This window comes from Gymnoscopelus braueri (assembly GCF_963280865.1).
Source record: "Gymnoscopelus braueri genome assembly, chromosome: 5".
NCBI lineage: Eukaryota > Metazoa > Chordata > Actinopteri > Myctophiformes > Myctophidae > Gymnoscopelus > Gymnoscopelus braueri.
The window spans coordinates 21,263,370-21,277,690 of record NC_137606.1 but is presented as its reverse complement, the minus strand read 5'-3'; the positions used below and the strand labels follow the sequence as shown (position 1 = coordinate 21,277,690).

General features: G+C 38.6%; 1 long non-coding RNA gene across 1 annotated transcript; it reads right to left on the bottom strand.

The window, feature by feature from the left end:
• Positions 1-675: 675 nt before the first annotated feature.
• LOC308085257 lies at positions 676-1,756 on the bottom strand. The gene is made up of 3 exons (XR_013933148.1): positions 1,702-1,756; positions 1,193-1,363; positions 676-766 (listed from the first exon to the last, which is right to left on the bottom strand). It is a non-coding gene; the product is annotated as an uncharacterized lncRNA (long non-coding RNA).
• Positions 1,757-14,321: the final 12,565 nt, after the last annotated feature.

Sequence of the window (14,321 nt, the reverse complement as noted above, 5' to 3'; positions counted from 1 at the left end):
GACTATGAAGTGAGGAGACAGTTTTGGAGTGTGATGAGACCTGTTGATGTTTAGCTCTCAGGGCTGATAGGGTGTCAGAGAGGTCCCTGCTGTCCCTCTCTAGGCGGCTGTTCTCACCGGCCCGAGCCTCCTCCATACGCAGCTGGTGCTGAGAAGCCTTAAGTTGCTGCTGAAAGTCCAGCACCTGTCACATGGGGAAAACAGCACCATGGAAGAATTCACTTGAGTCCATCTCTCCCCTTTATTGTTGCGTTTCATTTCAACACTGTCTGAAATTAAATTGATGTTCGCTTGTGGGACATTAAGATATGAATTGACCTCAGTCATATACAGCACTAGTAGGAGGAAAGATTCTTCCAACAAGCTCACTTAACGATTACACTAAAGCTGCTCAGTGTGTGTGTATGGAGCATGTTGTATTAGGAACACCTGTTGAATGAAAAATAAAAAGGAAACTGCTTGACAGAACACTTTTGACAAAAAGCCATTTCTGTCTGGTGATTTGCTTGACAAAAAGCAGGCTTACGGGACTCCAGGGCCACTAAGCCAAAATCTTAACCTTTTTGTCAGCTGCGATGAGACGCGCCCTCTCGGCCTGCAGCTCCTCCTGCAGGCTGGTGGTGGCATTGCGGCTGGAGGAGTTGCGTGCCAGCTCCAGCTCTCTAATCTTGTGCTGCTGCTGACGCTCGATGTCGGTCGTCTTGCCGTGGACGTTCTGCTCCGTCTGGACCAGTTTGGTCTGGGCCTGTTTCAGCTCTGCACATAGCTGGGGGAACCACATCACCATGATACTTTCATGTCAGAGTACACTAGGCGTAAATGTTTTCACAGTGGAGGTTCGTTATTTTGTGGAACGAAAGCCATTATATGTATAGCACAGTTCAAAATTATTTCAACATAAATAAATAAAAATCTAATATATTAGTACCATCCATTTTTGAGTATATTGCTTAAATGCTTTATCTTGGGCTGGTTGAACCTACGGTAATACTGAAAACATTTATCCAGGCCAATTATCTCTCAGAGCTTGTTGATTCATTAATGACACTACTATTCCACCATTCTATCTGGTTCTCTAATTTTGTGCGGCCTCTGTCTATAATTCTGCCACCAGCTGTATTTCATGGGAACTGTATGTGACAATAAACACCTTCAACCATTTCATGAGGGTCTGCTGTGAATCATTTGTAACCTTGAGTTTTTCATGGTCCAGCAGAGCGTTGTGTCTCTTCAGGTCCAGGTTCTTCTCCCGCTCATAGCGCAGCTCTCTCTCTGCCGAGGTGAACAGGCTCTGGGCCCTATGCAGGTCCTGCTTCAGCTGCTTGGCCTCCTCACCCTTCTGGACCAGCACACAGTTCTGGGACTGTAGAGAGACAACAAGGAGAGATCGTATGACGTGTTGTGAGCTTGTAGATAGCCTATTTTGCATGACATGCTTCCACGGAAGACAAGCCCCACTTCTATAGAATCCAAATGACTGAAATCAGTCGTGGTGACTGAGAACTTTAATCTATGCATAATATAGCTCTGAAAGTGATCCAAATGATCGTGTATGATGTAACTGTATTAGGCAGATCGTTCCGTTTTCCCCTAAGCTAAAATCGAGTGTGGCGTTCCTGGGCGTTCACGTCTATCTCTGTGTGAATCTATAGTGTCCCAGTCTTTTCTTGACTAAATGTGTAACATTTTAACAACACATACTCAATGATACATTACTGTAACATGATGGTCTGTGGGAGTGATGAGTAGATTTCCTTCAACAGGGTAGAAAGCCAGGGATGGGTCATTCAGACGTTATATTGACCATTTAAACCCTCTACACTTGGTAAACTTCATTGCAGACAAAACTATAATCACAAAATATAATTTTGGATGCTGACTTGTACAGTCCTACTTGATGCGTTTAAAGGGTGGATACCTCGTGCCTTTCTTCTGTTGGCGAGGTAGTAGTGTCAAGGAAAGCCTCTGGTTGTCTAGGGCTTGCCTGGGTTTGGTTGTTCAGGTCAGGGAGAGATAGGGTTCACATCAATTAATGTATCATCAAAGTCTAAACCTTTTTTTTAAATTTTGCAATTAATTTTGGTTCCGGCCACAGTACACTTAAACCAAGATCATCTCTGCTCAGACAACCTAATTTTTCTGGTTTTGTGAACAAACCAACATTCAATAACGCACTTAACAATACTAAAAACACACAAAAGGAAAAAAAACTACACCAACCTAACTTAAATCGATTAGAAGACAGCACAAAAAAAACTGTAAAATGTACAGGATCCATCACATTTTCTCAAAACCTGGAACAACTACATTAATGAATAGCTGTCACGTCTTTAAGAAATCTTTGTTATTATCATTTAGGCTGTATGTAAAGTTCTTTAGGGTAAGTATCCTAACACTGTTTCATCCCCAAAAAAAGTCTAAAGCTCAACACATTTGGATTTGGATCGGTCACAACATTGGGGAATCACACATTGATCTGTGTTGTACCTGAACCGTGTTGTAGATGATGCGTATGGTTTTGCAGTCTGGGCGTTCTGGTAAAGATTTGGGGACGATGCGGTACTCTATCTTCCATGCTGGATGGTTGCCTTTCTTCACACCGTAGATGGTCGTACAGTTGGCCCCTCTATCCTGGAAGAGAGGAGTTTAAAGTTTACCACCTAAACTTGAATCGTCTACCAGTCTTGTTGCAGTGATGATAAAATAGTGTATTTGTGAGTAATCGGGTGTGCTTTTATGAGGACTCTCACATGCTGTCCTTGTTGCACATGGCGGTACTGATGTCCACACTGGGCCCGTCTCCCCACTGACTTTGCCCTGGTCACGGGCCTTACTTCTGAGCCTTTGTAGTCAAAAGGACCCCCTAACGGCTCCATACAAATGGTACAGTCCTAGCAGACAGGAGGAAGAAGTGGAAGCATGGAACATTAGAGTGGAGGAGGAGGCTGCACACTGCTCTTTTTAATCTCCAAATCATCTCGGAAATCTCAGAGAAAACAGCACAAAGGGGAACTTCAACTCACTGCTCCAATGCTACCGTTAGATTACAGAGAGAATTATGGTTCATACCTCCTCTGGATGACTTCTCTAGATACATTTTTCCATTTTCTGTGGAGTCTTGCATGGAGTGACTACACGAGAAGGACAAGAAAGCAGAGGACTGAAGATGGGAGAAATGGGAGGAGAATATGCATGAGTCCTTCCTATCATTAGTATTGAAGGAAATAGTTTAGAATCAAATAACAGAGGTGCTATTTTAAATGTACAACAAGCCTACAGGGATGAACATGATCATGGTGTGCAGTTTTGAGGCCATTCTGGAGCCATGTAGAACTTGGGCAATTGTTTGAGGACACGTGTTACTCCATATTAGGGCAAAATGTTGGGGTACATACATAGAAACACTTATGTTAACGGCTGACTTCTTCAGCGCTACGCCATTAAAAGGCACAATAGAATGGCACAGTAAGAGGTCCTGAGTTTGACAACCAAACAGTCAATTATTTTGTTATGGTGAGGTCCAAATATGGAGATGACTTCAGTGATAGGCAACCTTTTCTTGTAATTGTGCGGGCACTGCACTTACCTTTGCGGTCTGTTTCTTGGTGGTCTTGTGGCTGCAGTGGCCCAGGCCTGGGATAGGCTTGATGTTCCTTTTCCTGATGGAAGGGTCGAGGATCCGCTTGTGTGGTTTTGCCAGACACACATCAGAATGTCCGTTATCCCTGCAGGGACGAAACAGATATTAGTATCAGGTTTGATACTGTGTGTGTGTGACTATACTTGTCAGGGTTAAATGTCCCCACAAGTATAGTAGAATTGACAGAATAGACATTGTGAGGGCAATTTTCAAGGTCCTCACAAGTGAAATAGTTTGTTTTCTGGTTACAATTATAATTCTAGAGTTCAACTTACAATAGGGAAAATATTCAGGTTAAGATTAGACATTTCACTTTTCAGATGGGGGTTTATGTGGCCCAATACATTTTGGTGGTCATTGTCACACACAATTTTGAGAGCTTTGGATTTAGAAGACATTTTGAGAATCGGCCTCAGGTCTTAATGGGTTTACAACAACTTCAATGAGACATTACTTCACATGCATGTTGTAGGAGTGAAGTGATTTCATTCACCAGCAGCAAGATGTGATATTCATCATTGGACTTATACTGTACAGCTGAGACAAAGAACTACACATTAAACACTTAAACCCTCTCTGTAAAATGGACCTAAGATGATAGATCTACACGTTTACAATGCTCTGTGAAGCATTGTGTATCAAAACCTATTAGAAATAATTGGCAAACCTGATGTAATCAATATGAACAAGGAACAGTATGCATTAACCCTTTAACAGTCTGCTCAACCAATTGGTAGAGCACATTTTAAGTCACTATTTCTCATTGACACCATTGCTGAACTTAACTCAACCTGATTGAGCCCTTTCTACCATTTGGTTGAGGTATGTTATGGCAAAAAAAGGTCCACCAGATGTCACTGTTTCCCAGTCACATGGATTCTCAGGTAGCCACTTTTTAGGAAGTGAAAATCAATTAATCCACTCCTGAAAGGTGGGTTTTTTTTGGTTGAAATTTCAGAGGTAAGATTTTTTTTTTGTCATATTATCATCTCAGAGGTGTTACTGAACCTGATTATGTAGCTTGATACAATACAAAAAAAATCTAATAATGGTCTAATAATTTTCTGAAAACATGCTCTACCAAACGGGTTGTTTGTCACTTTATGGTAAGTAGTGAAGCTAAACTAAAGTAATTAAAATGTACTATTTGCTATGGATAAATAGGGCTTTTGCTAATTCAGTGTTGTTAATATAATACATATAATGTTATTTCATTATATTTATGTATTAGTATGATTTTATTCCTATCTAAAAAAACATGCTCAACCAAATGGTTGAATTGTCATTTAATGGTAAAGGTAGTGGTGCTGAAATAAAAAATGGACTATTTTGATGATCTGTGTGATGAAGAAGATGACCAAACAGGCAACTCTCACGAGCAGAAGAGACTGGGGAACATAATGGGAGACATATTTATCAGTGAATGCATATAAATCAATGTATATGCATGAAACTTTTACCATTACCATAAAGTGACATCTCAACCGTTTGGTAGAGGCCTATATTTGGAAAACTGTTGGGTCTGTTAAAGAAATTATAATTGATAGTTGTTACTATTGCCCCAAATGAATAAAAAATGCAAAGAAATAATTTTTCCAATGCTTTTTTCTTGGGGTGACCTTTAAAGGGTTAAACAAGACTAGAATTACAACTACATAAATGGATTCTAAATTGGACTAATATTTTACCCAACTAAAGGGCATGAGCAGTGGTGGACATTTTGTGGTTCCACAGATAGAATTTTTTAGGTTGTGCATAGAAATAAGAAATGTAGTTGTGTACACCAACAGACTTTTGCCTTCATTAGCTGCCACCTAACTTTGTGTAAACATTTTCACAGTATATTTTATACACAGTCGCGCGCACCCCTCCCCCCACACACATACAAACACACACACATTGTAAACAGAGTTCTCCACGCTATTTCTAATTATTACTGGCTTAAAACCGAATTCACATAAACATACAGACATCTAACAACTGAAACTCACCTCGATCTTGGCTTGGAAAAACAACTTGTTTGAAGCAAACTTTATGGGTTGAATTACTTACATCCCTAAACAGGTCTCCTCTTCCGTGGCTGCTCGATCAGCGATGATTTCCGCGTTACTTTCTTCCACTTCCGTTGTGTCTGTGCTTGAGTTGATTTTTGCCTTAGTATGTTTCCGTTGGAGAACCTTTCTTTCTTTCTTAACAATATATTACTATTTAAGTCCATGATTATATTGTATGACCAGAGCCAATGGAGTTTCAACCATGTACTGTTTTAAAGAACAGTTCATCTCAAAGTCAAAGCAAGATAACAATGTATTGCCATTTTACAGTGGCATACAACATAAGGTACTCTTTTCCCATGAATATAATATAAGGAATAATTAGTACTGTTTGTCAGTCAACATGACAAAAGTCAACACAATGAATTTAAGCAATATTTGAAACCTCATTAATGTAACTTAAAATTCCTAACTTTAATATCAAAGGTCACTAAGTTAATGAGAAGTGATTTGACATAAACCTTTTGAGACTGTGAATTCATTAATGTAAGTTAAATTCCTATATCTTTTTAACATAGTAAATTATCCAGTAAAGTAAACATTACCTAAACATTTTATTTAAGTATAATAATTATGTTCATGCTAGTTAATTTCTAATCTAGTGTTGTTCTCCCATTGTAGGCTTCAAGTTTAAACCACAACATCCTAATCTTATAGAGTGATTGTCATCACATTGTTAGAGCGTAGGGTACATTAATTTCAGTATGAAAGTATTTTAAATTAGATGATTTTTTGTTACAGTATTTTGAACATTATCTAATCGTTGTCAAATTGTAATTAGGAGAAAATCAATAGTTGTATTGTTCCATGTGTTTGTTTGTTTGTTGATAATGAGAAGCCATAATTTGTTCACACACTTTTATTAGTCTATTAACTGCTATAAATGTGCACAGAACAGGTGTGAAGAACTTGTATAAAAAAAGTACACATTTCAAAAATTGAAAAATAAAATCAGTACAAAAATGATGGGAATTTTCAGTTTCCATTTGCAGCCTCTGAAAGACAAAGAAACATTAACACTGTTAGGTGCATTCATTGTATAGTTAAATCACATTATGTTCTTTAATTTATAGTTTTGTTTACATTCTATTGCAGTGATCTTAAACGTTTTCAAGTCAAGGACCCCCTAGCTGAGAGAGAGATGAAGCATGGACCCTCCTCTATATTGTATAAAACTGTGTTTCAGATAAACCTTTTCTTCTCTTTTTCCCTCTACAGCTATAACTCTCTTTGTCAAAAATAGTTATTTTATACCAGCTCATGCTATTTTTGCTCAAAAATGTCATCAGAAAATGGACGCTAGGATTCAAGTGGTCAACAAATATATGTGGACCCCCTGTAGTAACTCTGAGGACCCTCTAGAGGTCCTGGACCCCCTGTTGTAGTACCCTGCTCTATTGTATCGTATTATTTGGAGTGGGCCTAGTATTCAGTGTTAGCATGTAATTAAATATTTGTCGAATGTGTTTGACATGATTACAATTTTAAAAATGTTGATTTGGATTTGAGCTTTGTCTTACCGGCTTCCTCCTCCATCTCTATCTGCTGTAGGCGGTTTTGTAGAGTAAGTTTCTCAACTTTCCTCTGAAGGCGCCCCTTCTCCACCTCCCGCAGCCAGTCCTGATCGTTTAGTTGGGTGATTATCACCCCCTGGCGCCTGAATTCGGCCTCCATGGCTCTGCAATCGGCCCTGGTCTCCACCTGGGCCTGTATCACGATTGATGTCATGTCGTCCACTGTGGACCCTGGGTGTCGTATGACTCGCTGAAAACAGTAACAGTGGAAGAAAATAAATTAGATATAATGTTCATATACATTTATATATTCATACATCGGTGGTATGTGTCGATTACTTTATTTAGGCTTTGGCAGGAAATAATTATGCCCCTAGACATCTCGAATGAACATAAAGTTGGAGCCTTATTAGCTTTTTAACCATGCTTCTCGCCATGCGGTTAATTAAGATCGGCTGTTGAACAAACAAATTGGTCGGGTTTAAGTGTAGAATGTTATCGAATCTTTCAGGCCTTTTCACAAAAATGCATGGTGTTTCATGGATATTTGTCTTATAAGTTTACATAGATTGTACCGGCTATAATGTCATATATATATAAAACTTTAGGCCTATATGTTGTTTTATACCTCGAGGGAATACAATTAATGTTAATGTTAGCAGAGGGTTTTATGTATCCGTTAGACTCATTTAATTGTTCCAAACATAGGGCTCTATTTGTTACCGGTATAACTTTAATGTTTAACTTACGATAATCTCTTGGAATCGTTCTTCCATTCGGGCAAAACGGACAGAGGGCTGTGGTGCTAGTGGTGCTGGAACGTTCGCCATTATTTTGCTGTAATGTGGGGTGTGGTTACTGCGCTCGTTTTATAAGCAGGTGAAAATTGTATTACATAATGGGTACGTTCGTTTCACCATCTAGCCACTCCCTCTACCTTGTGACATAATGGGTGTTCTCGATTTGAGAACAAACGGGCGGCGCTGTGGTTCTTTTCTAACGAGGAGTGCCAACATGTTCAAGTGACAATGAGTTACACAACATTGCAGTGTTGAAATTGATTGATCTGGATCCGAAGAACAATCACGTGTTGTGAGACTATGTTTATGTAAATTGTACATCTCTCAGAGGTGTTTCATTCTTTGTCCCTTTCGTGAAGTTGTTTTGAAATCAAATGCTTTTAATGCATTACGTGGGTTAATTTGGTTGGCTTAATGAGTTCGTTTGACCACAAGTGTCAATTAAATGTTAAATAAGAAACAGTAGTGTTAGGATTCCAATTGGTGTTGGATTCAGCTTGCTCTTTGTTCATGTGATTATTAAGAAATTCTACCCATATCAGTAGGCTAAGATTTTAAAACTGATTTGTTTATATCTTCAGTACCAACTTATGTTTCCCTGCAGTGTAATACAAATCATATATTATATGTTTTTTTTTCTTAGTAGGCTATGGTTCTTTTTTGCATTTTTGTTCTTGTAATATTTAAATTCATCATAGCAATGTTTTAAAGTTTGTATTGATACGATAACAATCCTTTCACCCTAATGCTAGATAACCTTTACCAGCTGGTAATCATACTAAACGTAGTTTACATTAACATATCTCTTCATAATTTTGGTTGAAAATATGGATGTGTAATAAATATCAGTTGTGTTGAGAATAATATTCCCTCACCATTTGTGAACATCATTTCGCAAGTTTGACAGGTTCTGTTGGGTTTTGCCAGGTGATGTTCAAGTTCTCTTTTCTTGGCGAGCAGCTCCCCGTTTTTTTGGCACAGCTCGGACACCTGTCTTTTGAGACCATCCCTCTGCTCCTCCAGGAGGTCCAGGCTTATCATCACTTGCGTGCCCAATGCCTCAATGTGTGGTGCCATCTGTTCTTTGGGAACATTCTTGTCCCCACATCGGTACTTGCAATAAAACCGAAAGAATAATACAATTAACTCGACATTTCAGTAGAATGCAGCCTTAGAAGTAACATTATTTGTGCAGGCCCTCAATCTTACGTTAATGTGTATTACCACCTGCATACATTGAACATAGTAATTACAGTTTTTACAGGATCTGCTTATGTGCAATTAATATATATTGTCAAATGATAGATCTTACATTCAACAATTGCAGTTTCTCTCGAATTATTCTTCCTTCAGCTGTGAGTCCTAGGGGAATTTTAGATGGGGAGTTCATTTTTCTTCTTTTGGTGGATATGCTGTGTATTGTCTGCTGGTGTGTTGGTCTTGGAGCAATCATCAGGGATGAGGCTTTTTTTTTTATAAAGATGCTCATGGGCGTGTCAATGATTTTAGGTGTGTACAAGGGCGTTTTCGTGTACAAGAATGTTGCCATGGTTACGGTGTATGGTACGAACTGCCTCTTGGGTTGCCAGATCAGGGCGCATATCCCCCCATGGGTATGGATTAGTATGTATAATCAGCTGTAAGATGCAGTTGGTAATACATCAATTTATAAGCTGTAATACAGAGAAAGTCGTTAGCAGTGTTGTATTTATGTTAATAAGAGCTAATAATGCGATCTCATTACATATATATTATTCTTTGTCCAGGATTCTAAAACATAGATTAAAATCTATTGTTAGTTTGTAGTAATGTATCTTTAGTGCACAGTTTATTTGTAGCAGCAATATATATTTCGTTTTAACCAAGGGCTACGTATTTGTTTTGCATGGCTGTTTGTTGATGCAAGTTGTATTGAAGTATCCATGACTGTTTTTAATTATGTTTTACTAAACATATTTTTTTACAGATATCGTTTTCATTCACAAGGTTTTATTTTATTTTGCGTTGTTGTCCATGCGTAAAATAAATGGGTAATGTGAACAGGCAGCTGTGCATGCTTTATGCAATCAATAATGTATTTGCACATCTTTTTTAAATGTGCTGTATTCACATGTATTAGTGTATACAGCATGCCTTCTTCACAGATTTGAAATAGAAGCACTGTTTCCCAAGGTTTAGTTCCAAAAACGATGAATAAATGTATGTGTCAATTCATCATTTATACTTTGACATCAAAGTGGCATGGTGTAGCAACTGTCTGTGCGTCTGAACGATTGTGACAAGGGGGGCAATGCTGAGTGGTCCGAAATTTAACAAATGGTTTGTTCCAACGACACTTAGTAGGCCTATCAAGCCCTATATGAGGCCTATGGGTACCAAGAATGGAATGAGGAAATGCTCTGTGAAACTCAATGGGGAAGTTCCAATGTTTGGAACTACAGCCAAGCTGCATTAAGCGAGTGAAAACGGCACGTAACTCCGTCTTATACGGCTCTGGTGTGATTCAGACATGCGGCCCGAACAACCAATGACATTCAAACAGAACATCCTATGAAAAGGTAGTTTTCACTAGCACACCCACAAGCAGTTATTTTCAAACCTCATTCATTCATTGTAACGACTGCAGCAGAACCTGTACAACATCACGATGGCCTCTCCCACCAAAATTCCGTCTGGAAAAACAGCTGAATCAGCAAGTATCAGCGAGAAATTTCAACTCTTAACCGTAAGTTTACATTTAATTGTAAACGGTTATTCAAGCTGTTTTTGTGTGAGGCAAGAGGATGCTAACGGTCTAAAGTTTTTCTACACTGTGTGTTTCGAATGACAGTAAATTATATATTGTGGGATGGGGTCCTTTTTATTTGTTTTTTAACAGTATGCTTGTGAGGATGAGGGAATGACCAAGGAGGAGATGAGGGCGGATCTGCACGATATGAGTGTTAAAACAGTAACCTATCACAACTCCTTGAGCCACAACAAGGAAATGCTGGCCCGAAAAATTGCCAGCATGACTCAGAAGAATGCTAATCTAAGTAAAAACATTAGCTATCTGCAAAGGCGCCAGCGTCCTCAGCAGAAAAATTGCTCAACATGTGACGCCTTCTTTAATGAAGGTAAGATGTATTGATCATTCATGACATATCTCTTAATCGTAATACTATTCAATCAATATTAAAACAATTCATTTATGTTCTGTAACCTCAACTTTAGCACTTGAGGAGGACATGGACTGTGTGTTCCTGTAACTCCGCCAACAGAGGAGGAACCGGGAGTCCAGTCTGACCATTCAAACCAGCTGAAGCAAGAGGAACACCTGGAGGTCCAGGAGGTTCAGGAAATGGAAGAAAAGTTGGAGGAGGAGGAGATGGAGAAACAGGACGTACAGGAGAAGCAAGAGGGAAACCAGGAGATCCAGGAGACAGAAGAAAAGTTGAATGAGATTGAGGAACCAGACTCAGAGATTTCTCTGACTTCTGTCCCTCCATCTCCTTCTCCTCCAAAAAAAAAAAAAAAAAAGACCACCTGACAGATTTATTTTGAATAAATGTTATTACAATACAAAGATGGTTGTCCAATTCTTAAAAGCCTAAAATGAGGTAATGTTAAATGTAGCTAAACATATATACAATTGATGCTCTTCATTATCAACACTGTGTAATGTCCTGTAATTTTTTTGGGAATTCGTAGAATGGGTTCATTGTCTGCACAGTAATAACACAAATACAACAGATAGATAATATGTGGGCTGTTTAATTGAATGCAAAGAAACAACGGAATATAGATCAAGAAGATGATACACTGTAACAAATTTCACTGTAAAATTACAGTAAATTACAGGCAGCAGAGTTGCCTGTAATTTACTGTTATTTTACAGTACATCTACTGTAATTCATTTTACAGTAGATATACTGTTTTTTCAATTACAGTATATTACTGTAAATTAAGTGTGGGTTTATGGTAATTTAACAGCATACAGTTTTTTCAATTACAGTATATAACTGTAAATTAAGTGTGGGTTTATGGTAATTTAACAGCATACAGTTTTTTCAATTACAGTATATAACTGTAAATTAAGTGTGGGTTTATGGTAATTTAACAGCATACAGTTTTTCAATTACAGTATATAACTGTAAATTAAGTGTGGGTTTATGGTAATTTAACAGCATCCATTTTTTTCAATTACAGTATATAACTGTAAATTAAGTGTGGGTTTATGGTAATTTAACAGCATACAGTATTTTTGTAATACAGTATAATACAGTATAATAACTATGGGTTTTACTGTCATTTTACAGTTTATTCTAGCATGTTAGTTTTCACAATAAAAGCCAATAAAATCTGCTAATTTATAATTTGACATTCAATTCTTGATATACCACTAATACAAAACACACAGGTATAGATATTCAACACAGTTGGTTTATTTTTAAAGCTGCTAATCAACAATATTTGGAACATTACAAAATGTAGGAAGGTAGACATTAATTTTACAAAACAGTCTCCATTAAAACCTTTTTTTGTCTTTTTTTCTTCTTTTTTTTTTAAATGCAATCAATAATAAAAGTTTTCCCTGACAGACTCATGAGGTAGATGAGCAAACAGTTGTACAGCTGCTGTACGTGCATGTTTTTTTTTCCCCCCGAGGAGAGGATGGATAGAATAGAAGGAGAGGAGAGGAGGGCACCAAGGGGAGACACTGAGCTGTCTTCTATGAGGAGAGGATGGATAGAACAGAGGAGAGAGGAAAACAACATCTCGCTAAACAATACTGTCTTTTACTGTAAACATGTCAGAAAACTTATAAAACTTTAGCTCAAACAAAAGTTTTGATACTGAACTGCAGAACATAAAGAGCACTTTTTTGTTTGTAAATAAAATAAAACATCCTGTCACATCACATCTCCAAAACAATTAAGGTGCTGTATGTGTGTGTGTTTTTTGAAAGTAAGTAAACTAAAATAATTGCATTTTCAGGTGTTCCAATTTCCCTAACCCTATAACAAAAGTTAGCATTCGCACGCACAAATTAATAAAGTGCATTATACTTGCCACCACCGAACGCCCTCTCTCATGAGAGTAGTCATGGACGATATTAAGAGAGATTGATGTTTTCAAAGTGCTTTCTGATATGACACTTCACTGGCCTTACTCAAGTAAACGTTTTCTCAGACTTTGCAGTTTCTGTGGGAGGGCTTTTTTCCCCAATCCAAGCATTACTTTCTGAATGAAAGTGAGTGTTTTTTACAAGCATTTTGGGTAATCCAAATGCAGCGCATATGTAAGCCCAAATAACAGGCAAACTGCCTGAGGCAAATCTCTAATATCGTCCATGACTATACCTCCCTCAAGTATGATGGCAGTGGAGATGGGCTCTAGGTGCACCGAGTTTGGACCCTTTTGAGGCGAATCTTCACTCAGAACAGTCAGCACACCAACAGCGACAGTTGATATGTCCGCATCTCTGACTCCTGTATCCTGCAAAGGAAAACACAAGTTAAGCATTATGTTATGTTTGCAATCCACTGGATTTGCTCTTCTCATGAAAACATTTTTTGTGCAAAACAAAATGTTTTGTGTGCCAACTACTGTACTTACTGCAAAGCAGGTCTTGTAGAATGCACTGCAGTCGTCCCCAAGAAGAATGGACATGCCTTTGAGGACAACAGCACGCCGTACAGTCACTTCTGGTGCCTAATGATACAGAGACAGAATAGATCAGTTAAAAGATACATTTACATTCAATTTTTTAAGTTAGACAGGAATTGAAATAGGTTGGTCTGTATCATCTTGGGGAGGCGGGGGCTCATGTTTATGCCTTCGTGTTGTCAATGTAGATGACACTAAAGCTGGACTCAGATTACAAGATAATCAGGGTAATTTTGGGTCGGACACCCAATTGTCTGCTGCAGACAAATTTCAAACACGTTTGATATTTATCTGGATAGCTAATGTCACAGTGGAACGGCATGGCGGGAGCTGTGCTGAACCGAGAGAAAGGCCGGTCGAAAACCACATTGTGTGTTGCATGTTTAAGATAATCTTAAAAGATTATTCTGTAGTGTGTGATGCTACCAGATTTCCCGATGTGTGGGCGATGTTAGGCGATGTGTGGGCGATGTGTGGGCGATGTTAGGCGATGTGTGGGCGATGTTAGGCGATGTTAGGCGATGTTAGGCGATGTTAGGCGATGTGTGGGCGATGTTAGGCGATGTTAGGCGATGTTAGGCGCTGTTAGGCGATGTGTGGGCGATGTTAGGCGATGTTAGGCGATGTGTGGGCGATGTGTGGGCGATGTTAGGCGATGTGTGGG